At 41.5% G+C, this 9,847-nt stretch overlaps 1 long non-coding RNA gene across 1 annotated transcript; it reads left to right on the forward strand.

Annotated features, from left to right (window-relative positions):
* The first annotated feature begins 497 nt into the window (after positions 1 to 497).
* LOC119264349 lies at positions 498 to 7,179 on the forward strand. The gene is made up of 4 exons (XR_005130968.1): positions 498 to 561; positions 1,182 to 1,241; positions 1,338 to 1,449; positions 7,114 to 7,179. It is a non-coding gene; the product is annotated as an uncharacterized LOC119264349 (long non-coding RNA).
* Positions 7,180 to 9,847: the final 2,668 nt, after the last annotated feature.

The raw sequence follows: 9,847 nt of genomic DNA on the forward strand, positions 1-9,847 counted from the left end.
CCTTGCTGGTACTGGTTGGCAGCTTTCTTTATGTAATTATTCTATTATTACATTTCTTGAAAATATTGTTTATCATTTAAATTAAGTTCTGAAAAGCACCTGAGCAGGAGCCCAGCGCAACACCACTGCTAAACCAGTGCTAATGCTGAACACTGATATGTCAACTACTGAGATTATTTCTCTCAAAAGAGCTTAGTGAAATTGTGATTAATAACTGGCTCATCACTTTGATTTATTAGTAAAAAAGCCATTAATTGATGTCCTCTTTAGAATTGAACTAACAAGCAAGGTTGATATACTATGCTGTGCACTCATTCTAAATAAATCTAATAAGCATGAATGGTATTTCTTTTGAAGATTGTATGTTTTTCATTCAGTAGGTAAGTATTCTAAAAGTGTTCTTCTAAAAAGTAACTTTTCCGAATACAGCCTTTAAAAATGTGTCTTGGACTGAACACACACAAACACACACATCTAAGGCATTTCTCCTTCTGGGTTGCAGGGGGAGCTGGAGCTTATTCCAATGATCATCGCGCGGGAGACAGGATACACCCTGGACAGGTCTTGGACTGAATATAATACTTAATTTCTGTATTCTGAATATTTATTCCCAATACTTGTATTTTGTCACATCCCAACCCTTGGTGTGTGATTATTGGGAGGTTCTGTGTGTGATTACTGTGTGTGATTATTGGGATATTCTAAGATGCTCTCTTGCCTTCACACTGTTTAAAAGTGTTCTCTCACATTCACATTGGTTCATTTGGCTTGTGGCATGTTTTTTCTGGAATTGTATAAAGACAGTTACCATCAATATAGTGTTGGTGTTCACTGAAGAATGTTGGGTGAGTATGCGCTCACCACATATGTATCAACCATGAACTATTCCCAGGGGTGACAACCAGGTCGTGGAGGGTGCTGCAAGCATGTAGAGAGAATAGTTTTTTCCCTCTTCTAGCACACTAAATTGAACTTATGAATATCCTGCTCCTTAGATGATTTGAATTGGGTGTGTTGAATGAAGGAAAATCTCTGCAGTACTGTCTTTCTCCTTGCCTTATCCTCACTTGACCTCAAAACAGAAGAGAATTCTGTGTTGTTCTTCTAGTCTTTATCTTCATGTAAATATAGTCATTATATCTCTCTTTCTCTCTCTCTCTCTAACTTTCTCTGCAATGTAGAGCAACAGGCCTGCTCTGTATGTGTTATCACCACAACTCATGAGGGGTTTCTACTCAGTGGTAGGTCACATACCTCTTTCCTTTTTTTCCCGAAAAACTCAATCTTTTCTATCATCACCCCTCCCTCTTACTCACCCCTTGTTCTCTCAACTGCAGTCTCGATGATGATGTTGATCCTGATGGTGATGGTGATGCAAATTTAACTCAAGGCAAAGCGGAGATGGAGAACAGAGTGAGCCTCAGTGCTGCCACCTAGCAGACAGAATTGGTAAGAACAGTATGTAAAAAAGAAAAAAAGGAATGAAGAACTCATGTCAGAGCAGTCACATATTCAAGGCTCTTCTGCTGTGTCTTTGTTTACAACAATGTTAGGCCTGTCGTGAACAGCATCTGACTTTCTCTACGTTGTAAAAAAGTAAGAATCAATGCAGTGCGTTATTCATTGGCGTAATAGTACTATAAGGCATGAATTTTACAAAAATACATTTAACATGTGAAAATGCAAAAAGGTCATGTTGACAGTAACTCTGTAATTGGTCAAATGTACCACAGATGTAATCAAATGGGTTTGACTGATATAACTTGCTCTGCCCACCTGTTACTGGTGGAATTACCTTTTCTTCTCTAAGTGTGTGTGTGTGTGTGTGTGTGTGTGTGTGTGTGTGCGCGCTGTTACGACACGTCTGCTCTGTTCTTGCGGGAATCTTATAATCTTGCGCTGGAATACATGCTCATGTCTAAGTACGCTTGACACCCTCCACCTCTCTCTACTCTCTCTCTTTCTGTCTTTCTCTGCTCACATTGCTTGACAGCACTAATAAGTTCAGTAGATCATGTTACACCCCCTCTACCCATGCCAGTTTTTTCTGTCTTTTTCGCAACCTTTTTCTCTCCTGCTGTCTATCCCCTCTTTTTCCACTGTGACTCTGTCATTTCTCTCCCTATCCCCCTCTCCCTCTGTCTCATATGTATACATACTCTAACAGACATACTTGTGTTTTCTCACGAACACAGACACAGACACAGACACAGACACACACACACACACACACACACTCACACAGACACCTCTCCAGGCCTCTCAGGTTGCTGCCATTTTCCATTTTTGAGTGTTCAGGAATAATAATAATATTAGCGTGTGTGCAAGAGGCATATGGGCTGCCAGTCTCCTATAAATATCAGGCCTTTTTCCCAGGGAATCCGAGACTGTGCCTTCCTGCAGTTTACACAGCTGAGCAGCATGTGCAAGAACTTCTCTTCTCTTCTCTTCTCTTCTCTTCTCTTCTCTTCTCTTCTCTTCTCTTCTCTTCTCTTCTCTTCTCTTCTCTTCTCTTCGTTCTCTTACTCTTTGTTCTCTTCTTTAAATCTCGTCTTCACCCTTTTCTCATCTTCTCTTTTATTACTTTTTGTTCTCTTCTTATGTCTTTTCTCCTTTTCTTCTCTCCACACCAGTCCTATATTTTTGTCCTCTATTTTCCTCCATTTTATTCTCCTCTGATATTTTCTCTCTTCATGTTCTCACTGTTTGTTCTCTTCTGCCTGTGTTTTCTCCTCTCCTCTATCCCCCTCTCCTCTCATCTGTTCTCCTCTATTCTCCACTCCTCTCATCTGCTCTCCTCTGTCCCCCTCTCCTCTTGTCTGTTCTCCTCTATTCCCCTCTCCTCTAATCTGCTCTCTTCTCTTCTGCTCTCCACTTTCTCCCCTCCTTACTTGTCTTCAAAAATCTCTCTTCTCCTTCTATCTTTCACTTTGTTCTTCTTCTTATCTCTTATTCGTCCTCTCCCCTTCTCCTCTCCTCCATTATTATAGTAATTTTTGGAAATTAAAAATTATTTTTTAATTTCTATCATTAGCTGTCTGTACCCCCCCCCACACACACACACACTCACACTTTACTCTTTTACTCCTCCTCTAGTCTTTCCTCTCAGTCCTCTCAAATCCCAGTTCAGTAAGGTCTGACTTGGCATGAACATTTCATCTTTTGCATGTCTTTATTTTACTAGCTCTCGCTCTCTCTCTGTCTTTCTCTCTCTCTCATTTGCTCTCTTACTGCTTCTCTCTCTCTCTCTTTCTCTCCCCACATCTGCTACAGCAATCAGAGGTTATCCCCCAACAGGGGGTGTTCATGCACGCGCCACACACATACACTCACACAGTGCATACTCAGAGGCCTACTCATAGGTTACTCCCTGATATACATGTCAGGACCACATGCTTGTCCGAGCCCACACTCATGACCTCACTCTAAAAGACCTGTGGGAGAGAATCACATAAAAAGATTCAAACCGATGTTTCTGAAGATCGTAATATAAATCAGTGTAACAGTGCATGTAATTCATTTTCAAGGCAACCATTTATTTGAGGTCAAATCCATTCATCCATATAGAATATGGAGCTCACGAATTCTAATAATTGTAAATTACAGAAATCTTTCTGAGTATTTTTGTTATAACATTTAAGGTCCTGTAGTTGTCACTTGTGAAGCATGTTCAAGTTGTCTTCTTTTATCACAGACTCTGATTTTCTGGTCTCTGCTGCCCCCTTCTGGATACTAATCGGTAGTGAACTAACCAGTCACATTTAGGACTGAAACGTTTATTTATTTATTAATTATTTTAGAATTTCCTCTGCTGGCTTGTCAATGCTTATTTTTAATCTTCATAACAAATATCTACATATTTAATTCGAAATAGGCAAGGTTCTTAATTCAACTTACTTAAACATCATATACATGTACAAAAAAAGCACTTGAAAAGGATCTGTACCAGTTTTCCATTTTGGTGTAATTGGTGGGTCTTTAGAGAACCATTTTTGTAAATAAAATGCATTATGGTGAAGAACCTTTTTTAGACTTTAATGGGCCTCAACAGAATGTAAGTGCTCTAGGAAGAACCTTTTAGTTGGTATAGAACTTTCACACTTAACCTTTAACTTTTAAAGGATTCTTCACACTCACAAATCTGTTTTTCAAACATAGTTCTTTATTGGAGACAAACGTGAGCTAATGTTTCAATAGGATCACTGACTGTAGTGGTACCTGCAGAAGGCAAAAGGCAAAAGACATCAGTACATAGTTTTAGAACTTGTAGTGAAAATCGCACATTCAGTGACCACACTTGTGCATTAGTGTGATTAAAAACAGATCAACTGCTCCTCACATGGCTGTCAATGTTGATGCAGGATGTCATCAGACTGTGTCAGCAAGAACAGACTTAGAAAGAGATATTATAGTTGAACTGTAGTACATAGATTAATGAAGTGCGCTGAGAGCTTAGTGGTCCAAAAATCAAATGCATCTAGAGATATTCTTCAGAAATTAACAAGTGGCACACACCAAGAGAATGGACCAGAGCTGAATGCTTGGCTTTGAAAGGGAGGGGGACTGGTGATTCTGTCATGCAGTAGGGAGAGTTTGCTGCCATGGTTTGGCTACACCTGTCCTCTCAAAGGGAAAAGTCACTGCAATTTAACAGTTATGATTGAAACTTGATTAAATCCTATGATCAAATATTACCAAATATTATTGATTGGAGTGCATGCCAGTGCACCCATTCACGAGGCACAAGGGCTCACTGGTTTGATGATTATGAAAGTACATATAAATTATATGCTATGGTCTACACAGCAAGCAGTAGTCCAGTTACTGCATGAATGACATTTAAAGCCCCAGGGAGCTTTAAATCTCTCTAAGTAAGTTCCCAAAATATACCTATTCAAAGTTTGGCTTAAGAGCTCAAAGTCTGCTAAATATCTGCTGTATTTCACCAGTATTTATCTCCTCTCTATGTAAACTGGTTGGTTGTAACGAACGAAACGAACGAAAGCAAGTATTGTCACTTGCTAATACGTGTCCTGGGTAACAGGAAAGAAGGTGAAGTCGATCACTGAAGTCATCGCGCGCCTCTGTGTTTCAGAGTCAAGTGTGTAAATGTCAGGTGCTGCAGTCGCGCCAGCTTAGCCAAGTGGTTACTTCGTACTCCTTGGTTTCCAATTCGTGATCCGCGGGTCACGGAGTTCGCACCACCGGCGCTGTCTGGCGTTTTCTTTTTTTTCTTTTTCTCGTGTAGTAGATACAGTTGTCGTTTCACTTGTTGTGCTAAATCAGAAATTTGTCCACATACTGGTCATATTTAACGGCATTTCCGTGTTTTGACCCGAAGTTCATGCAGCAATACTGTCAATGACCACTAGATGGCCCTCTATGACCATCTAAAGTTGAACTGATGGCATTTCGTTGTGAGCCTGCGAGTACTTGTGCTCATTAATAGATCACATTTCCATGGCACTGCAATGCAAATATTACATGTTATAATGATAAGCTTATCTATGCGGAGCTTGCTGGAGATGATTTATGAAAGATTTGAATCTGCTTTGCGCTCAAGAATGTCTTATAAGTATTTCATGAAGCGAATAATGTGCTGCTTAATGCTATGAAACATGACAGAATATCACGCCTCTCCGTTCAAGAGAGCCAAGAACGTTTAATTCAGCTTGCAGAAGTGCACCAGTTTGCCCATGTGGGTGCATCAGACGCTATAGTTTCCATCGTGCAGTCCGCGGGTTGTGGGGATTGAACCACCTGCAATGTCTGGCGGATTGTTTTTCTGCTCACATATTGGCCTGAAAGCAGGACTTAGCCCACGTTTTGTTCCTCTTTAGGTCGTTTCAGTGTTATCCTCTGAACTTTATTCAGCAGTGCTGAATATCACCACTAGATGGCACTCTAAGACCGTAGAAAGTCTCAGTGTTAAGCCTTTCGTTGTCAGTTAGCACTTAAGGTCAGGAGATGAAGTTTACAAGTTTACACCCATAATCACTCATGGATCTGATGTGTAGTTTTCCAGGTTTGGCTGCTGCTCAAGTGCATTTATGCTGTGGTATAAACATTTCCCAGAAGCTAGTGCTGCTTTAGGTTTGAGCTTTATTGTCACAGCATGCAGTTCCTTTGAGACTTGGTCGCAGGAGCGCCTGTGACAGTTCCGTCATCATTTTTAAGCCCATAATTTCGTGATGTTTAGCAGTTATCCTGTTAAGTGTCTGTCTGTTAGTTTTGGGAAATGTAGCGTTATATCCACTGCTCCTCTTTGCCAGTACGCTGTGTTCCTGATGGGCACACAACACAATGTTTTTCAAGACTGTTTTGTTTGGCGCATTAAATGATTTAGCAGTTTTTGTCCGATGCACCTCAGATTCTGCCATTTTTGGAGCTCCTTTATTTGCCTCACCAATGATGCTGCTTTGGAAACGCACACATCCGGTGCTGATAGCCAGAACTGTTTTACAGTTGGCAGAATTATTTTACATCAGTTTACTGTTAATTGGCTTTGAATGGGGCAGTCATGGGTGGGAGGTTAGGGATCCAGCCTCGTGAAGGTCGCTGGTTCGATCCCCAGAGCTGACAGCACATGACTGAGGTTTCCTTGAGCAAGACACCTAACACCCAACTGCTCCCCGGGCGCTGCGGATTGGGCTGCCCACCACTCCGGGCAGGTGTGCTCACTGCCCACTAGTGTGTATGTGGTGGTTCACTTCACGAATGGGTTAAATGCGGAGGTGAAATTTCCCCGTTCTGGGACTAATAAGGGTCACTTATTCTTAAAGCCAGCGTGACTCATTTAGCTGCTTTTGTAATGAGGCGATGGACGTTAGCTGGGTCATTGGTCTGCCTGCTTGTGTGTGTGTGTGTGTGCGCGCTATACTGCGCGCTCGCGCAGATCCGCTATGCGATTTCCGTGGAGGTCGAGCACCGGCGCATTTGTGGGCACCATCGCCGAAGACTTGGGCTTGGATATGGCCAAACTTCCGGATCATGTCCGGAGCTAGGAAGCAGTATTTGGAAGTGAACCTGGAAAACGGGATTTTGTTCGTTAATGAGAAGATCGATCGCGAGGAGCTGTGCGAGCAGAGCCCACTTTGCTTTTTGCACTTGCAGGTGGTGATAGAAAACCCGCTGGAGTTGTACCGAGTGGAAGTGGAGGTGCTGGATGTGAACGACAACGTGCCGAGCTTTCCGTGGAGCGAGTTTAACCTGGAGATCACGGAATCAGCCGCGCCAAGCTCGCGCTTTCCGCTGGAGATGACCTTCCCTGCTATTCTTGCCATGAGTCAGTGGGCTTTTGTGCATTATTCAATAAAACAGTATTTTTTGGCATTCTCTGGTTCTTCTTCTGCGCTGACGCCACAGTATTATTCCTTTCATGGTTTTGCACTGGGCAATAAGGTGCACCCACTTTGTGCCAACACTCTCTGGCCATTTTATCAGGAACCCCTACCATACTGGTGCACTTTGTAGATTTACAGGCACAGAATGTAGCCCACGCTTACAAAACAGATGTGACTAAAACAACACATATGAGTAGTCCAGATATGCCTACTTCGGCTGTAGATTCTAACCCGTACTCCACAGGTTTAGAGGGTTCAAACCAGCCACGATGACCTGTTTCTTTTTTGCCTCTTACTCTTGTATGGCGAATACCTTGGTCAACTCTAGTATTGTGCTAAAATCAGGATTTTCTTGATGTATTGGTAATATATAAAATATACATGTTTTACTCTGTAGTTTATGCTGCAGTACTGTATCAGACCAGTAGTGGTCACTCGCCGGCCACAGAACGTAAAACCGAAAGCATTTCATTTCCAAACCACAGAGGCACACACACCTCTCTTTTTCAGAAGGTCTGAAGACCAGTGGAATTAAAAACTGTGTGTGAAAAAGAAACCTAGAAAAAGGTTTGTCAGTTCAGCCTAAAACAGCTGCCTAGTTTGGTAACAAATAAATTAACCAATGTTATTAAACCTAAATAAATACTTTGAATGAACCATACTTTCAATTAGAGTATCTTTGAGTTGAGTAGAACTTGTTCAGTTGTTTGTTACCATATGAACATTTTTCAGCTGACAAACTACAACTGACAAACCATTTTAAAGTGTAGGTACTACACTACAAATGTTCATAGCAGGATGCATTCATCTATAGGGATTCCTTGAAGGTACACTCTTAAATATGGTTGTTCAAGGGCTTTTTTTTAGAAAAGGTGATGGTTCTACCCAGAGCCAAGAACACTCAAAGAACCATTTGCAGGTTTTCTTCATGCTGAAATGGTTCTTCAGTTTAGTGGAGAATGTGTTATAAAGGCTTCTAGATGGCACCAAAAGGGGTTTTTCTATCATTACAAGCTTGATAGCTTAACAATAGAACCCTTTTTGGTACTATATAGTCATTTTTTCATAAAAGTTCTATATAGAACCATATACAACACATTCTCCCTCAATCTGGAGAACCATTTAACCACGCAAACAGCCATGTAAGCACACGAATGGTTCTTTGAGTGTTCAGGGCTTTATATAGAACCATACTCTTAACTGGAGTACCCTAGAAGAACCATGTTTTTCAGTGTGCCACCGCAGTAACACAGTGTTTGTACTTAAAAAGTGCAGTTTAGTGCGTTTTTCTGAGAGGGAATTCAAAGCATGAACGTCGTATAGTTATTTATTTATTTGTTTGTTTGTTTGTTTGTTTTTAAATATGATCGTCTAAGGTGTCATTTACCCCCCAACAACCTCCCAAAACACAAACAGCGACGAAAGCACGTCTGCGTGTCCTGGGTAACAGGAAAAAAGGTGAAGTCGATCACTGAAGTCATCGCGCGCCTCTGTGTTTCAGAGTCAAGTGTGTAAATTTCAGCTGTTGCAGTCGCGCCAGCTTAGCCAAGTGGTTACTTCGTACTTTCGAATTTCCATTTCGTGATCCGCGGGTCACGGAGTTCGCACCACCGGCGCTGTCTGGCGTTTTCTTTTTTTTCTTTTTCTCGTGTAGTAGATACAGTTGTCGTTTCACTTGTTGTGCTAAATCAGAAATTTGTCCACATATTGGTCATATTTAACGGCATTTCCGTGTTTTGACCCGAAGTTCATGCAGCAATACTGTTAATGACCACTAGATGGCCCTCTATGACCATCTAAAGTTGAACTGATGGCATTTCGTTGTGAGCCTGCGAGTACTTGTGCTCATTAATAGATCACATTTCCATGGCACTGCAATGCAAATATTACATGTTATAATGATAAGCTTATCTATGGAGCTTGCTGGAGATGATTTATGAAAGATTTGAATCTGCTTTGCGCTCAAGAATGTCTTATAAGTATTTCATGAAGCGAATAATGTGTTGCTTAATGCTATGAAACATGACAGAATATCACGCCTCTCCGTTCAAGAGAGCCAAGAACGTTTAATTCAGCTTGCAGAAGTGCACCAGTTTGCCCATGTGGGTGCATCAGACGCTATAGTTTCCATCGTGCAGTCCGCGGGTTGTGGGGATTGAACCACCTGCAATGTCTGGCGGTTTGTTTTTTTTTGCTCACATATTGGCCTGAAAGCAGGACTTAGTCCACGTTTTGTTCCTCTTTAGGTCGTTTCAGTGTTATCCTCTGAACTTTATTCAGCAGTGCTGAATATCACCACTAGATGGCACTCTAAGACCGTAGAAAGTCTCAGTGTTAAGCCTTTCGTTGTCAGTTAGCACTTAAGGTCAGGAGATGAAGTTTACAAGTTTACACCCGTAATCACTCATGGATCTGATGTGTAGTTTTCCAGGTTTGGCTGCTGCTCAAGTGCATTTATGCTGTGGTATAAACATTTCCCAGAAGCTAGTGCTGCTTTAGATTTG

The sequence above is a fragment of the Pygocentrus nattereri genome, chromosome 11 (assembly GCF_015220715.1).
Source record: "Pygocentrus nattereri isolate fPygNat1 chromosome 11, fPygNat1.pri, whole genome shotgun sequence".
Taxonomy (NCBI): domain Eukaryota; kingdom Metazoa; phylum Chordata; class Actinopteri; order Characiformes; family Serrasalmidae; genus Pygocentrus; species Pygocentrus nattereri.